Genomic DNA, 12,728 nt, shown 5'->3' on the forward strand with positions numbered 1-12,728 from the left:
TGTTTGGGGAATTGACTTTATGGGTCCTTTCCCTGCCTCTTGCGGTTTTTCCTACATATTGCTTGCTGTGGAGTATGTGTCTCGATGGGTGGAAGCGATCCCAACTACCACCAATGATTCCAAGGTAGTCATTAAATTCTTGCAAAAGAATATTTTAACTCGATTCGGAGCACCGAGAGCGTTGCTTAGTGATGGGGGGTCGCACTTCAACAACAAGTTACTAGCAAGCATGTTGGCAAAGTATGGAGTAAAGCACAAGGTGACGACTCCATATCATCCTCAAGCTAATGGTCAGGCGGAGTTGGCTAATCGGGAGATCAAGCAAATCTTGGAAAAAAGTGTGGCCAACAACAAGGATTGGGCGAAACACTTGGATGATGCTCTTTGGGCTTATCGCACTGCCTACAAAACTCCGATTGGTATGTCTCCCTATCAACTCGTCTTCGGCAAGTCATGTCATTTACCTGTGGAGATTGAGCACAAGGCATATTGGGCGACGAGGAGAATCAATCTGGAGTTCAAGGAGGCTGGTCATACAAGGCGAGATTTATTGACGGAGTTAGATGAATGGAGGAATGAGGCCTACGAGAGTTCCCGGATCTACAAGGAAAGGGCGAAGAAGTTCCATGATTTGAACATTCGCACCAAGGAAATCAAGCCAGGAGATGAGGTACTTTTATACAATTCGAAATTACGTTTGTTTCCTGGTAAGCTGCAATCAAGATGGACAGGGCCATATGTGGTGCATAAGAGCAATTGGAATGGGACATATGAGTTGTTTGCCGCTGATGGCACTACCTTCACTGTCAATGGTCATCGCCTCAAACCATACTTCAAGTCAAACGTGGATCGTGGTCTTGAAGTTGTCAAATTCAATGATCCATAAGTTTGAGGTATCGTCGAGCTCTAGACGTTAAATTAAGCACTTGTTGGGAGGTAACCCAATTGTTTTTCTTTGTTTTGTTTTCTTTTCTTTCAGTTTCGTTTTAGTTTCGTTTTGTTTTTCTTTGTTTTGTTGTTTTGTTTGGGGCGGGTTTTTCCCTGCCAGTTTTCTGGAAGTTTTCGTGTTTCAGCAAAGCCGCTCACTTCGCTACTCTGTCCAGAGAAGCCACCCTCTCCTCTGTCCCGACCAGCGAAGTCACTCAATTCGCTGCCCCGTTAAGCGCTACTCTGCCAGGCAGTCACTCTCTTCGCTGCTCTGTCCGCCAGAGAAGTCACTCTTACCTCTGAAATAGACCGCAAACCCTCTTCTTCACCACTTCGCCCGATGATTCAGTTTTTCATTGCCGATAATCAGGGACGTTTTCTACACTCTTAATATTTCTTTTATGCCCTGAGGACATGGCATGCTTTAAGTGTGGGGGAGTGGTGTTTTGTGCGTATATTTTTTGAAAAATTGGGCGAAATTGATTTTTCTATGCTTAGTTTTTAGTCTCGAATCTGGCTAATTTTTATGAATTTGTGGAAGAGAAGATGGTTTTCAATGTGCATTTCGGGTTTGTGAATGAATGGAGGATGTTCTTGTTTTACCTTTGATATATGTTTCTTGATTGTGCAAAGAATTATGAGTTTTGTTGCAACACTTTTGTAAGTTAGTAAAACGTGATTTGTCCGGTAGATGCTAGAAGGAGTGTTGTCATTGTGATTGCCTACGATCGTATCTTATCTGTGAAATGTGAAAAAAATGTTGGACGAATTGCCAACTTCAAAATTGCCAGCTCTGAAACATCTGGCCTGTTCTATAATGTGATAGCTCTGAGTCTCTGCTCCTCTAGTCTAACTATGAGCATGGGAAACCACGTGGAAATACTTTGGATTACATCCAAATGGTTTTCTTTCATGAATTATGGCTCAACTGTCGAAAATCTCAAGCACACAAAGTGTGAAAAATGGAGATATTGATTATAAAGGCGATCACATTAGGGAATTCACTTCTAGCGGAGAATTGGGTCTGATCGAATTACTTGCATTACTCTTTTGTTACTTCTTAAACTTTGAGTTACTTGCATGACCGAGAGATGTATGTTGATTGTAAAGTTTTGAATTGACTTTGTGAATGATGGGATGGAAATAAACGTTGTTGAAATCAATCTCTTCCTAGGATTCATATAGATTTTGCTTGAGGACAAGCAAAAGGCTAAGTGTGGGGGAGTTGATTTATGCTTAATTTACACTATTTTTAGGGGTTTGTTTGTGCGTGTTTTAGGATAATCTTCTGGAATTTGGTGCGTTTTATGGTGTATTCTATGCTTTGCAGGAGATTTAGGCTTACCAGATGAAAGAATGCAATTTTGGAGAATTTTGGATTAATTAGGCGTTTTCTAAGTGTTCTGGAATGCCAGAGCAGAGGAATCAAAAGCCAGTCCAGAGAAATCCGCGGAATATCAGAGAAGCGGAGCCGACATCTCCAGAGCAGAAAAATCACCGTTCCTCTGGCATCAGAGAAATCAACTCGCCAGAGGAGTCTCTAGCCAGAGGAGTCGCGAGGCCAGAGATATCAATGCCAGAGGCGAGACCATTTCTCTGGCGAAGTCAGAGAAGTCATATCCAGCGAAGTCACAACCCAGATCAGAGAAGTCATTGCAGAGGGATCGAGTCCCCGCTGCCAGAGAAGTCAATGTCAGAGGAGTCGCTTCCCCCGTTGACCAGAGAAACCAAAGTCAAAGGAATCGAACCTTCAGTGCAGCGGAATCGAGAAGCCAGAGCAGAGAAAACACCTATTCCTCTGCCGAGAAGTGCCAGCATCAGAGAAGTAAAGTTCAGCGCTCAGAGGCCAGAGAGATCACCCGTTCCGCTGGCGATACCATTCTTCTGGTGCAACTCATTTCTCTGGCAAGGTCCGTTTTCCAGAGCACGCATCCAGCTGGAAAGTTGCCTTATTTTTATACGATTCTATTACCTTTAGAATTCGATTACCTTTAGAAGTATACTTTGCATGGCAACTTTCCATGGTGATCCGAAGGAAGTTTGAAGCCTATAAATAGGTCCTCTTTTGGCCTTTCAAGAACGACATCATCAGACGGCAGACACCCGAAAACCTTAGCATTCATACTTTAGTTTTTAGCTTTAGAATTTTATTGTTTTCTAGTTTTCAAGGCTTGGATAAGATTGAAGATTCAAGCGCTACTTCAGTTTTTATTCAGTTTTTATACAATTCAGTTTTTACAATTGCGTTCTTTTTAATTATGTTTAAGTTTTATTTTGCTATGTCTGGCTAGTTTCCTTTAGCTGATTCTAGGGTTTGTAAATAGTTGATTGAATTTATGTGATTTATTTGTTAATACCTTTGTGCCTTCCAGTTTATGATTCATAATTCCTGGTGCTTAATTTCTTGTGAATTATCTGATCAATAGTTTGCATGTGTAGCTATTCGGTTTGAGACCTAGCGGAGATAACTGTTTAGCGGATTCAGGAATGTATGATATGATTTTAACCTTGAGACCTAGCGGAGATAGGTGGATCATAGGAAGCTATTCTTAGGAACTTTTGGGAGTTAGTAGATTTTCTTGAGACCTAGCGGAGATAGAGAATTTACTAATCTACGATCGTTGCTGCTCTAGCGAGAGTAATTGATTAATTAAGTGATCTCTCATCATAACTGGATTAAACTGGTACATAGGATTAATAGATTTATTATGTGGATTTAGTTAATGAATTTACTACCCTAGGATCAGTTGTCTTTTATATTTGATTTTTCCTACGATCTTTTAATTATTGCTATTTGCGTTTTAGTTTAAGTTAATTAAACCTTCATTCTTTCGTTTGCCTGAATATTACTAGAGTTTAATTAGGATTACTTGGAGTGATTCGTCATAATAGTCCCTGTGGATACGATACTCGGTTACTTTTTACTTGCTACAATTACCTGTGTTAGTTGCAGTTTTTGTTGCTAAGAAATTAGTGATCACACCTACGTTTGACGGAACGAGTGAACCAGCTGAAGCTGAGATTTGGGTGCGTGCAATGGAACGCATTTTCAACTTTCTACGTTGTACTGATGAGGAGCGCCTATCTTGCGTCTCATTCCAACTAACAGGATCAGCTGATTTCTGGTGGGAAGCACGACGAAAAATTCTGACACCTGAACAATGGGCAAGTTATACTTGGGAAGATTTTAAGACAGGATTATATGATAAATATATTCCGAAAAGCTATAGGAAGAAGAAAGAAGTTGAGTTCTACGAGTTAAAGCAAGGAAAGAAATCTGTGGTTGAATACGACAAGGAATTCTGCAACCTGTCGAGGTTTGCTCCGCAACAAGTGGACACAGATGAGAAGATGGCAGAGAAATTTTGTGCCGGTCTACGATACGAAATTAAGATGGCTCTAGCAAGCCACGGAGGACTCTCATACACGGATTCTCTGAACAGGGCACTTGACATTGAAGCTGCAATGCCGTCAGACAAGTCAGCCCCACCGTTGATCTCAACGCCAAATGATTCACCAGTAGCCTCACATACTCTCAAAGGGAAGCGCAAGTGGGACAACAACGAAGACAATATCAATCAGACTAGTAAGAAAGTGTGGCAAGAAAAGGAACGGGCCGAACAGTTTATTCAACCAAGGTACGAGGCACAGACTAATCTCGAGCCAACTGGAGGTAACCAAGGTCAGAAAGGAATTTCACCTTGCCCAAATTGCGGTAAGATGCATAGGGGTATCTGTCGGGCTGGAACTAACGGTTGTTACAATTGTGGCCAAAAAGGTCACTACTCCACGCAATGCCCCAACAGACAACGAGGTTCAGCAATTGGGAACACCCACACCCCCTTGCCAGCAATACGTGGACACTTGCGTAATCAGCCTCAATCACATCAGTGAAAATCTTATGGAGACATCGCAGACAAGAGAAGTTACGTGGGAACTTGAAGACAAGATGAAGGAAAAATACCCCGAACTGTTTTAGCAGAGATATGCAAATTTCGGGACGAAATTTTTGTTAAGAGGGGTAGTATGTAGTAGCCCGCTCTTTTATTTATGATTAAAACTAGTAAATGCAAATTTTTATAAATGAATCCAGTTTATGGTCCTGATTTTTTTTTATATCAGAAACGAAGTTATTATTTTAGCTTTATACTTTTATAACGTATGAGAAAAACGCGACGAGGATTATTGAGCATTCAATAATTATTATTTCCAAGTTATAACTGACTTAGCAAAGTCATGTTATTTATTAATCGAAAAACAAAAGCAGTTATATTTATTAGTGCTACTTGAAGTCGAGAAATTATTCCGACTCCAACGCAGATTAAATCTACGGATTTAATCTAGATATTAAATGGCTTGTGAAGTGAATTAAATCTATGTATTTAATTTATACACGAATAATGAGCAGAAGCCAGTATTTGATTACAAAAACGCGATTAAATATACAGAATCAATCAAGAAGACAACCAAATCAATTAGCAAAAGCAAAAGTTTTTTTTAATCAATTAAAGTTTAGATAAAGTTATTATTTCCATCTTTTGCTAACAATGTACACGTCTTTGCTCCCCACCTCTCCACTCCACCAACTTCTCCACCACACTCAAGTATAGCCACTAATTCACTCCTTTAATAATTCAGCAGCAACTCTCTTTCATTTCACTTCTCATTTCCCCTCCATTCTGCACTAATAACCCACGTGAAGGAGGAACTCCATTCATTGCTCTTCTGCCAAACTTTAGAGGTAAGATTTGGCTTAACTCCTTCCATTCCTTCCTAAGCTCAACCTGCATCGTTTGAGAAACAATCTTTATATTTCAGTGTATCTATCCACTGATTCAATCAACAACAGCAGCCATCAACAACAAACAATTACCGGTATATACTAAGCTCCTTTCATTCGAATTCCATTTGCATTTCATCCAACAAGCATGATCAGTTAATGAATACTAAGTATATAATGAGTATATATGCATAAGGGGCTTAGCAATCACGAAGTCAGTAAGAACTTCTATGATATAGAAACAACTACATGATCAGTTTCGTATTACAGAGGGATATAGTAAATCACATATGCATAATCATGTTCCACCAATATATCAGACAGTCCACGTTAAGACTTGTGCTTTTCATCCTACTACACTCTAGAACAACAAAAGCTTGAGAACCTCTGCCTTTAACAAAATAGAAACTAGAACAGAAGGATTTAGGACTTAGCCTTAAGATATAGTGCCGGCTGCCTGTTCGGACAAGCCCAATGCAACGGCGAACCCCTGCTGCCGTGATGGAGTTCGAAAACGAAGACGATGAACTCTCGTTGTCTCCTCTGTTTCAGAGTATAACAGCAACAGCGGCAGATGAGACCGGTGGCCGACGGTGTCTGACTCATCGGAAAAGGAGTGGCCGACTGCCCTGCTTTGAATCGGGAAGATGGACGGCGATTGTAAATCGCCGGATTTACAGAACGCAGTTGACGCTGATCAGATCTTGGCCGAAAGAGAGAGAGGTCGGCGCCCACCGATTCCATGGTTGAGATGAGGGGAGAGATGAGTGCGGCCAGCGCCGGCTGAATCGTCGGATTCCAGATGAGGACGATGCAGCAGACGGCAGGATGAGAGAACGCCGACTCAATCGTCGGTTTTCGAACGAAGAAACAGCGGCCTTGAGTTCCAGATCTTATGGCTCGATTGGGTTCCACTGTTGGAGAAAGAGGATAGCGCCGGGGTTGGACGCATCGCCGGTCGAAGCTGACCGGAGCAGTGATGGCTGGACGGCCGAAAAAGATGGAACCGACTGGATTTTGAGGGGCGCCGAGCGAGCAGACTGCAGAGGAAGGGGCGAGCGGCTCCGAGAGACAGAGAGATCGGCTTTGTGACAGATCAGTGTCCGAGTTTGAGAGATGACTCGAGGTGAGAGGAGTCAGGCGGCCTCGCCGGAGCCGCGGCGGCCGACACCTCGACTGGAGGCAGGCCGAGAGTCGAGAGAGATAGGAGAGGGCAGCGGCGAGTTTGAGAGAGAAAAATGAAGGACCAAGAATTTGAGTAGAGAGAGAGAGAGGATGGACTTTGATTATTTTAAAACTTGGGCTTCACTTTTAAATTAGAATTGGGCCTCTATTTTTTTTTATTTGGGCCGAATTTTGATCTTGGGTTTTTATTTTATTCTAAAGGATTGGGCTTTTATTTTAATTGCTTTGGGCTCGAATTGTTTTAAGTTTGGGCTTGGTATTATTTCCTTTGTTGGGTCAGTCTTTTATTTAATTGACCCTTCTCATTATTTCTATTGGGCTCGATTTAATTAAGGAGTTGGGCTGATGCATATTTTATGATGGGCTATTATTCTAGTCCCATTTATATTTCGTTGGGCCAGTTTAATTCATCATTTGGGCCGATTAAATTGCCTTTTTGGGCTAAGATTAATTCTTTTCAGTCCACATTAATTATTATTTGGACCCCTATTTTAATTATTTTGGGTCGAAGACTTTTTAAGTTGGGCTTTAATTCTTTTAAAGCTTGAGCTGAAGTTACTCCTTTGAGCTAAGCCTAGCAGTATCAATTTTTGATGGAGCCCAATTATTTATCAGTGGGTGAGCCGATTCGTATTCAGTAATGAGCCGCCCAGTTTATTAATTAATGTTTTTGGACTTCGGACTTTAAAACGAGCTATTATCATTTATTTCTTTAAAGCCACTGGTTTATTTAATTAATTGACTACTCTCTTTTGAGCCTATTAATTATTTGAGGTTACGCTAGTAATGATGTTTCTATCGAAAAGCCCGATAATTTCTACAAGGTCACACCTCGTTTAAAGCCGAGTTAGTCATTTTTCAATCAAGTACAAATGCGAGGTTTATTTCACGACTAGAATATTCCGATGAGGAAGGAAGAATCACAGTTTTATTCGACCGAGCTAGACGAGAATTAGCTAAATCTATTAATGAGGATTAATAGTAGAATTCCCAATTATCGCTCAAAAGATTAGTTCATGCATACCAGATTCATGCATAGTTAATTACGCTTTCTCATTAATTGAGAATTTTCCTCGAGGCAATGTCTTATTTTACATTCTCATGATTAAGGTCAAGCGCGAGAGTAAGAACTATTCAAGAAGTCACAGTACCTTAGCAAAACTTTGCTATCAGGTGGGCAATTTCTTACGCGTAAATAAAATGCTATGCAAGTGTTATGCTTTAAAATGCAAATTGGATCTTCAAGTGTGGTATGCTTTATTACGCTTAAATGAGTTAAGCTTTATTATGCTGCACGTTAAATGATTTACGCTATGCTATTTATACTATTTACGCCTATGTAATTTACGCTTATTTACGCTTGAATGCTTTACGCTGATAAGTTTATGCTTATGATTGATGCTTGCGTCTGTTGGGGGAGGCCTCCCTCAACAGTACGATGCCGTGTCCGCTGAGGAGGGCCTTCCTCACGGCGCGATGCCCGTGTCCGCTGAGGGAGGCCTCCCTAGCGGCGCGATGCCAGTATGCCAGTGTTACAGCGTCTATTGGGGGAGGCCTCCCTCAATAGTACGATGCCGTGACCGCTGAGGGAGGCCCCCTTCACGGCGCGATGCCCGTGTTCGTTGGGGAAGGCCTTCTCCACGACACGATGAGTATTTATGATTGTTAATTATGAAGAATGCGCTCATGCTGTTTATGAATTTGGAAAGGTTTAATAAGCAAAGGATTTGAAAGAAACTTATTCCTCTTATGCGATGTTGTGTTTTGTTGTTGATGTTATGTTATATGCTTGGCAACTGCCCACTAAGTACTCTTGTACTTAGCCCTTCGTTGTTTATGTTTGTGCAGGTTGAGCTGTGATGGGCGATGAAGTGTTGCTGAGTGGAGTTTTTGTCGAACTTAAAGTAGGCTCAGAAAGGATACATGTCTTCATACATGTATCTCAGTTATGCATTCCGCTGTAAACACTGATTATTTCAGTTACGCCTTCCGTTGCAAACTCTGATAATGTTTTAGCCAAGCCCCTAACGATGCCTTTTTCCTTTTAAGGAATATAATGCGTATACAAGTTCTTTGAGTACCCTTTTTATGCGAACTATGCCTTTTTCCTTTTTAAGGAATATTTCACACGTATTCAAGCTCTTTGAGTATTCTTTTATGCACCCCTTTCTAAACCCGCTTCGTAATTTCCCTTCCCCAGTCATGGTTTCCCGACTTAATTATCCCTAATTAAGGCCGGTCCTGACATCCTTTCAGTATTAACCCCTTAGAAGTTATCAGCTAATGGAAGTTAACTATCCCATGCAACATCCACCCTCTACGTTGGCCTCTCGCTAAGAGTGCTTTGCCCAAGATGCATTCAGATTTAGATAGACCCAAACTTACCTATTGCGTGGAGTATTTCACCACAGTCACGGCTCCAACACTCGTTGTACTCTCCGGAGGTCGATGGCGTTTCGCCTTTGCCCAGAGGTTACTTGTGGCCAAAACACCCCAGTTAACTAGTGATCAGTTAATTAACCAAGTTTCTCAAACCGTATTTTAATCAAACCTAGTGTATCAGAAATATACTCATGCAGTTATTATGCCCAATTTAGACCTCTCGAGTTAGGTGTTCATGCTTAGATCATCTCGCCCAAATCAGAATATAAAATTCGCTAGACATAAAATAACAAAGGCAAGAGACATAATGAAAAATATAAAGACAAAGTACTGAATTGAAATTACTTAAAGTAAATAAGTACTTATGGCTAAAAGTGTCGTTCCAAATATAAGCAAAATAAAAACTATCTACGCCCACAACCTGGCCAAAGCTTAAACTCCAGCAAAATAAAATACTTGCATAGCAGCCGGTCTCTGAATGGATTGCTCTCTAGGCGATGCCCTTCGAGTATTAATAGAGGCGATTAGGGCTAGGGAAGCCAACCCATAATGTTGCGACTAGATCCAAAATCTTAGAGATGCGACCAAATCTTGAAGAGATTTCTTTTCTTATGTGGACGGGGTGCTGGTTTGACCCATTCAGCCTCTGCTTGGTTGCTGCCACCTTTTGCTCATATCAAGCCTCCACACTCAGTTCCTACCTCGTCCGTCTGCTGTGCTCCTCTAACCTTCATTCTTTCTCATTCTCCTCTATGCCTACTGGATCCCACGCGGTGCTTATGGGCAAAGGACTGGTTTGCCCAACTTGCTGCTTTTCGGACTTTTAATCCTGAAACAGCTCGTCATGCTCTCCAAATCCCCTTGTATCAAACCCGTGCCTCTTTCGTGGAATGTAGCAGCATCATGCCCCAAAAGCACCTCCTGCCCAAAGAGCGGGTCTGCCTTTGAACTATGCCCTCCCAGGCGACACGACACTAACAAAACAAGGAAAAAGACTCTATCTAGACCTAAAAACAAACACAAAAATCGAGCACAAACTTAGGCTTATCACTCGGTGCCTCCGTCCGGCGACTCTGGCGACGATATAATACATGGCATTCAGAGGAGAGGGCTGCGGCAGCCATAGTCGGGGCCGTTGGGCGCCTAGGGCGAAGGAACTGCCTTTCGATTATTTTTCGATAACCATAAATATCATAGTCTTTTAACGTAGTTTGATTATCTGCATAGTTTTGATTCAAAGATGAATTTGATTGATTGATTGATAGGAAGAATCCCCATTTTCCATTTCCTTCCATTCTTTGTTTTTTAGCATTTTGTTATCTAAATCCATCTGCTCACGGAAAATTCTGCCATGATCCGATTTTAGATTTAATGGGAGAGTTTGTATGATAATTTGTATGTTGATGACCTAATCTCATTTAAACTTTTGCTAAGGATATAACCAATATTGGAAATGAAGAGTTTAGCTTAACTTAAAGAGAATTCTAGCTGCATGACAGGATACTTCACTCATGCCCAACAAACTACTAATATTCCTTTTTCATTTAGACAACTGAGGCTAATGGAATCACATGTATTATGATATTTATTCATATAATCATTCAACATCTCTATAGAAATAGTGGGCGTGCAACTTCCTATTTGATATTAGGCTAAAATACTCCTTTCACTTAACAGAGACATGTTGCAGGTATACTATATTATGTTGTAGCCTATAAGCTTGATGTAGAAAAAAAAATGCTACAATAGTCGAAAATGATAAAAGTGGAAAGGCATATCTCATTTGAATATATAGTTGTGCTTCAGTGTTATGAACTTTTCGTGCAGTTGAATTGCTACTGATAATTGTATCTTTCGAGTTCCTTTTCATTCCGTTAATTTATATTATTGCTGCAGAAGTGCAAAAACTGGACATAGAATGGTACTCAGATAAGAAATCGCAAGCAATAACTGTTAACTAACCACTCTGTCACCTCACAGTGATGGACAAAGATCATATGCCTGCAGAACTAGCCAGAGGTTGATGTTCATACCTTTTGGTGGATATTAGTTGATGTTTGTATATTAAAGAGTTGTCTTTGTTTGTAGATTACCCATAATATCTCTTGGTCTCATATATGTGATATATTCTTTCACGTTACAGGTGAAAAACATTTTGCCAGGAGAGTTCAATGGGACAATGATATAGGTAAGTTGGCAAGAATTAATAGTCTTTATTTGTGGCGAGACGAAGAGAAGATAGAGATTTATTATGTGTTGGTGATCATTGTAGTCACGGATCTTACTTAAATAATGTCCTATTTGTCAGATCTTTTTCTTTATAATTTTATTTTGAGAATATGCTTCCAACTGAAAGAAAATTTAAAACAATCATAACAGACTTGAACAAACTTGATCACTTTGTGAAGCTTGAGCCTTGAGGAGAATTCTAAGGTATATTTTACACCTCTCAATTGAAACTCTTTTTTAGCATTTACTTTATCTATTTTACTCAGAGCAATGTCTTATTTTTTATGATTACTATGTCATTCTTTTTCTCTCGGGAAATTTGTGTTTTTAGGAAAAGGAAGGAGAAAATTAAGAGGAGGAGCCAGAAGAGGAAAAAAATGTAGAAGAAGGAGAACTCAGCGACGAGGGTGATTATGAGCAGGTATAATATATGTATACAGACGACCGTGCTGACTCACCTTACATCATTTCTATTTTCAGTTCCATCTTTCTTTGACAATGCACAATAAATCATGACAACTGTGAACTGTGTGCTTGAAAGAGAATTTCTTGAAATTTATGTTTATGTTTATATGTATTAGTGTATACATAAAAGCTTAACTGAAATAGTGCAGAGACAAATCAAGACTTGGTATATCTCTCTATATCTAAAATTTTAATTTGATGAGGAAAAAATGAATTTTTCAGAATTTGTTACCTATCGAATGTTCAATTAATCCTTAGATGATTTCAGTGCCATACTTGGTGTTAGGTCCGGAGGGTCTCGAATAGGTGTATGGGGGAAATACACCTATAGACTATTTTTCAGAAGATTTCAATACGGAGATCAAAAACGAAAATACAAACACAAACAAACTCAGACATCTGTTTACTGAAAAGAGTTTTGACCAAAACAGGGTTGACGACTGATACTGAAAGACTCTTCAGTAAGGAGTTATCAGTTAAGTCACAGGAACTTATTAATATATCAGTACTTTAAAATTATTACGTCAAAAGATAACTGTCGAATTTCGACGGATTAGCCGCTAGTTTAAATTTAAACAACTAAGGGCATGTTTGGTTTTCAGTAAAGGATTATGTAGGATAATTTGTAACCAGAATATTTAGCGTGGATAATGACATATTATTAATACTGAGTTGGTGTTTGCTATCATGGCTAAATACAGAATATTCTGGTTTAAGTTAATCATAGGGGGGAGGTGGTATTATTAGTGTGAGTTATTCC

The 12,728-nt window shown here is 40.1% G+C and overlaps 1 long non-coding RNA gene across 1 annotated transcript; it reads left to right on the forward strand.

Annotated features, from left to right (window-relative positions):
* The first annotated feature begins 7,887 nt into the window (after window positions 1-7,887).
* On the forward strand, window positions 7,888-9,008 carry LOC131014566 (uncharacterized). Its single transcript, XR_009098262.1, has 2 exons — window positions 7,888-8,065; window positions 8,741-9,008. It is a non-coding gene; the product is annotated as an uncharacterized LOC131014566 (long non-coding RNA).
* The last annotated feature ends 3,720 nt before the right edge of the window (window positions 9,009-12,728 follow it).

The sequence above is a fragment of the Salvia miltiorrhiza genome, chromosome 3 (assembly GCF_028751815.1).
Source record: "Salvia miltiorrhiza cultivar Shanhuang (shh) chromosome 3, IMPLAD_Smil_shh, whole genome shotgun sequence".
Taxonomy (NCBI): Eukaryota; Viridiplantae; Streptophyta; class Magnoliopsida; order Lamiales; family Lamiaceae; genus Salvia; species Salvia miltiorrhiza.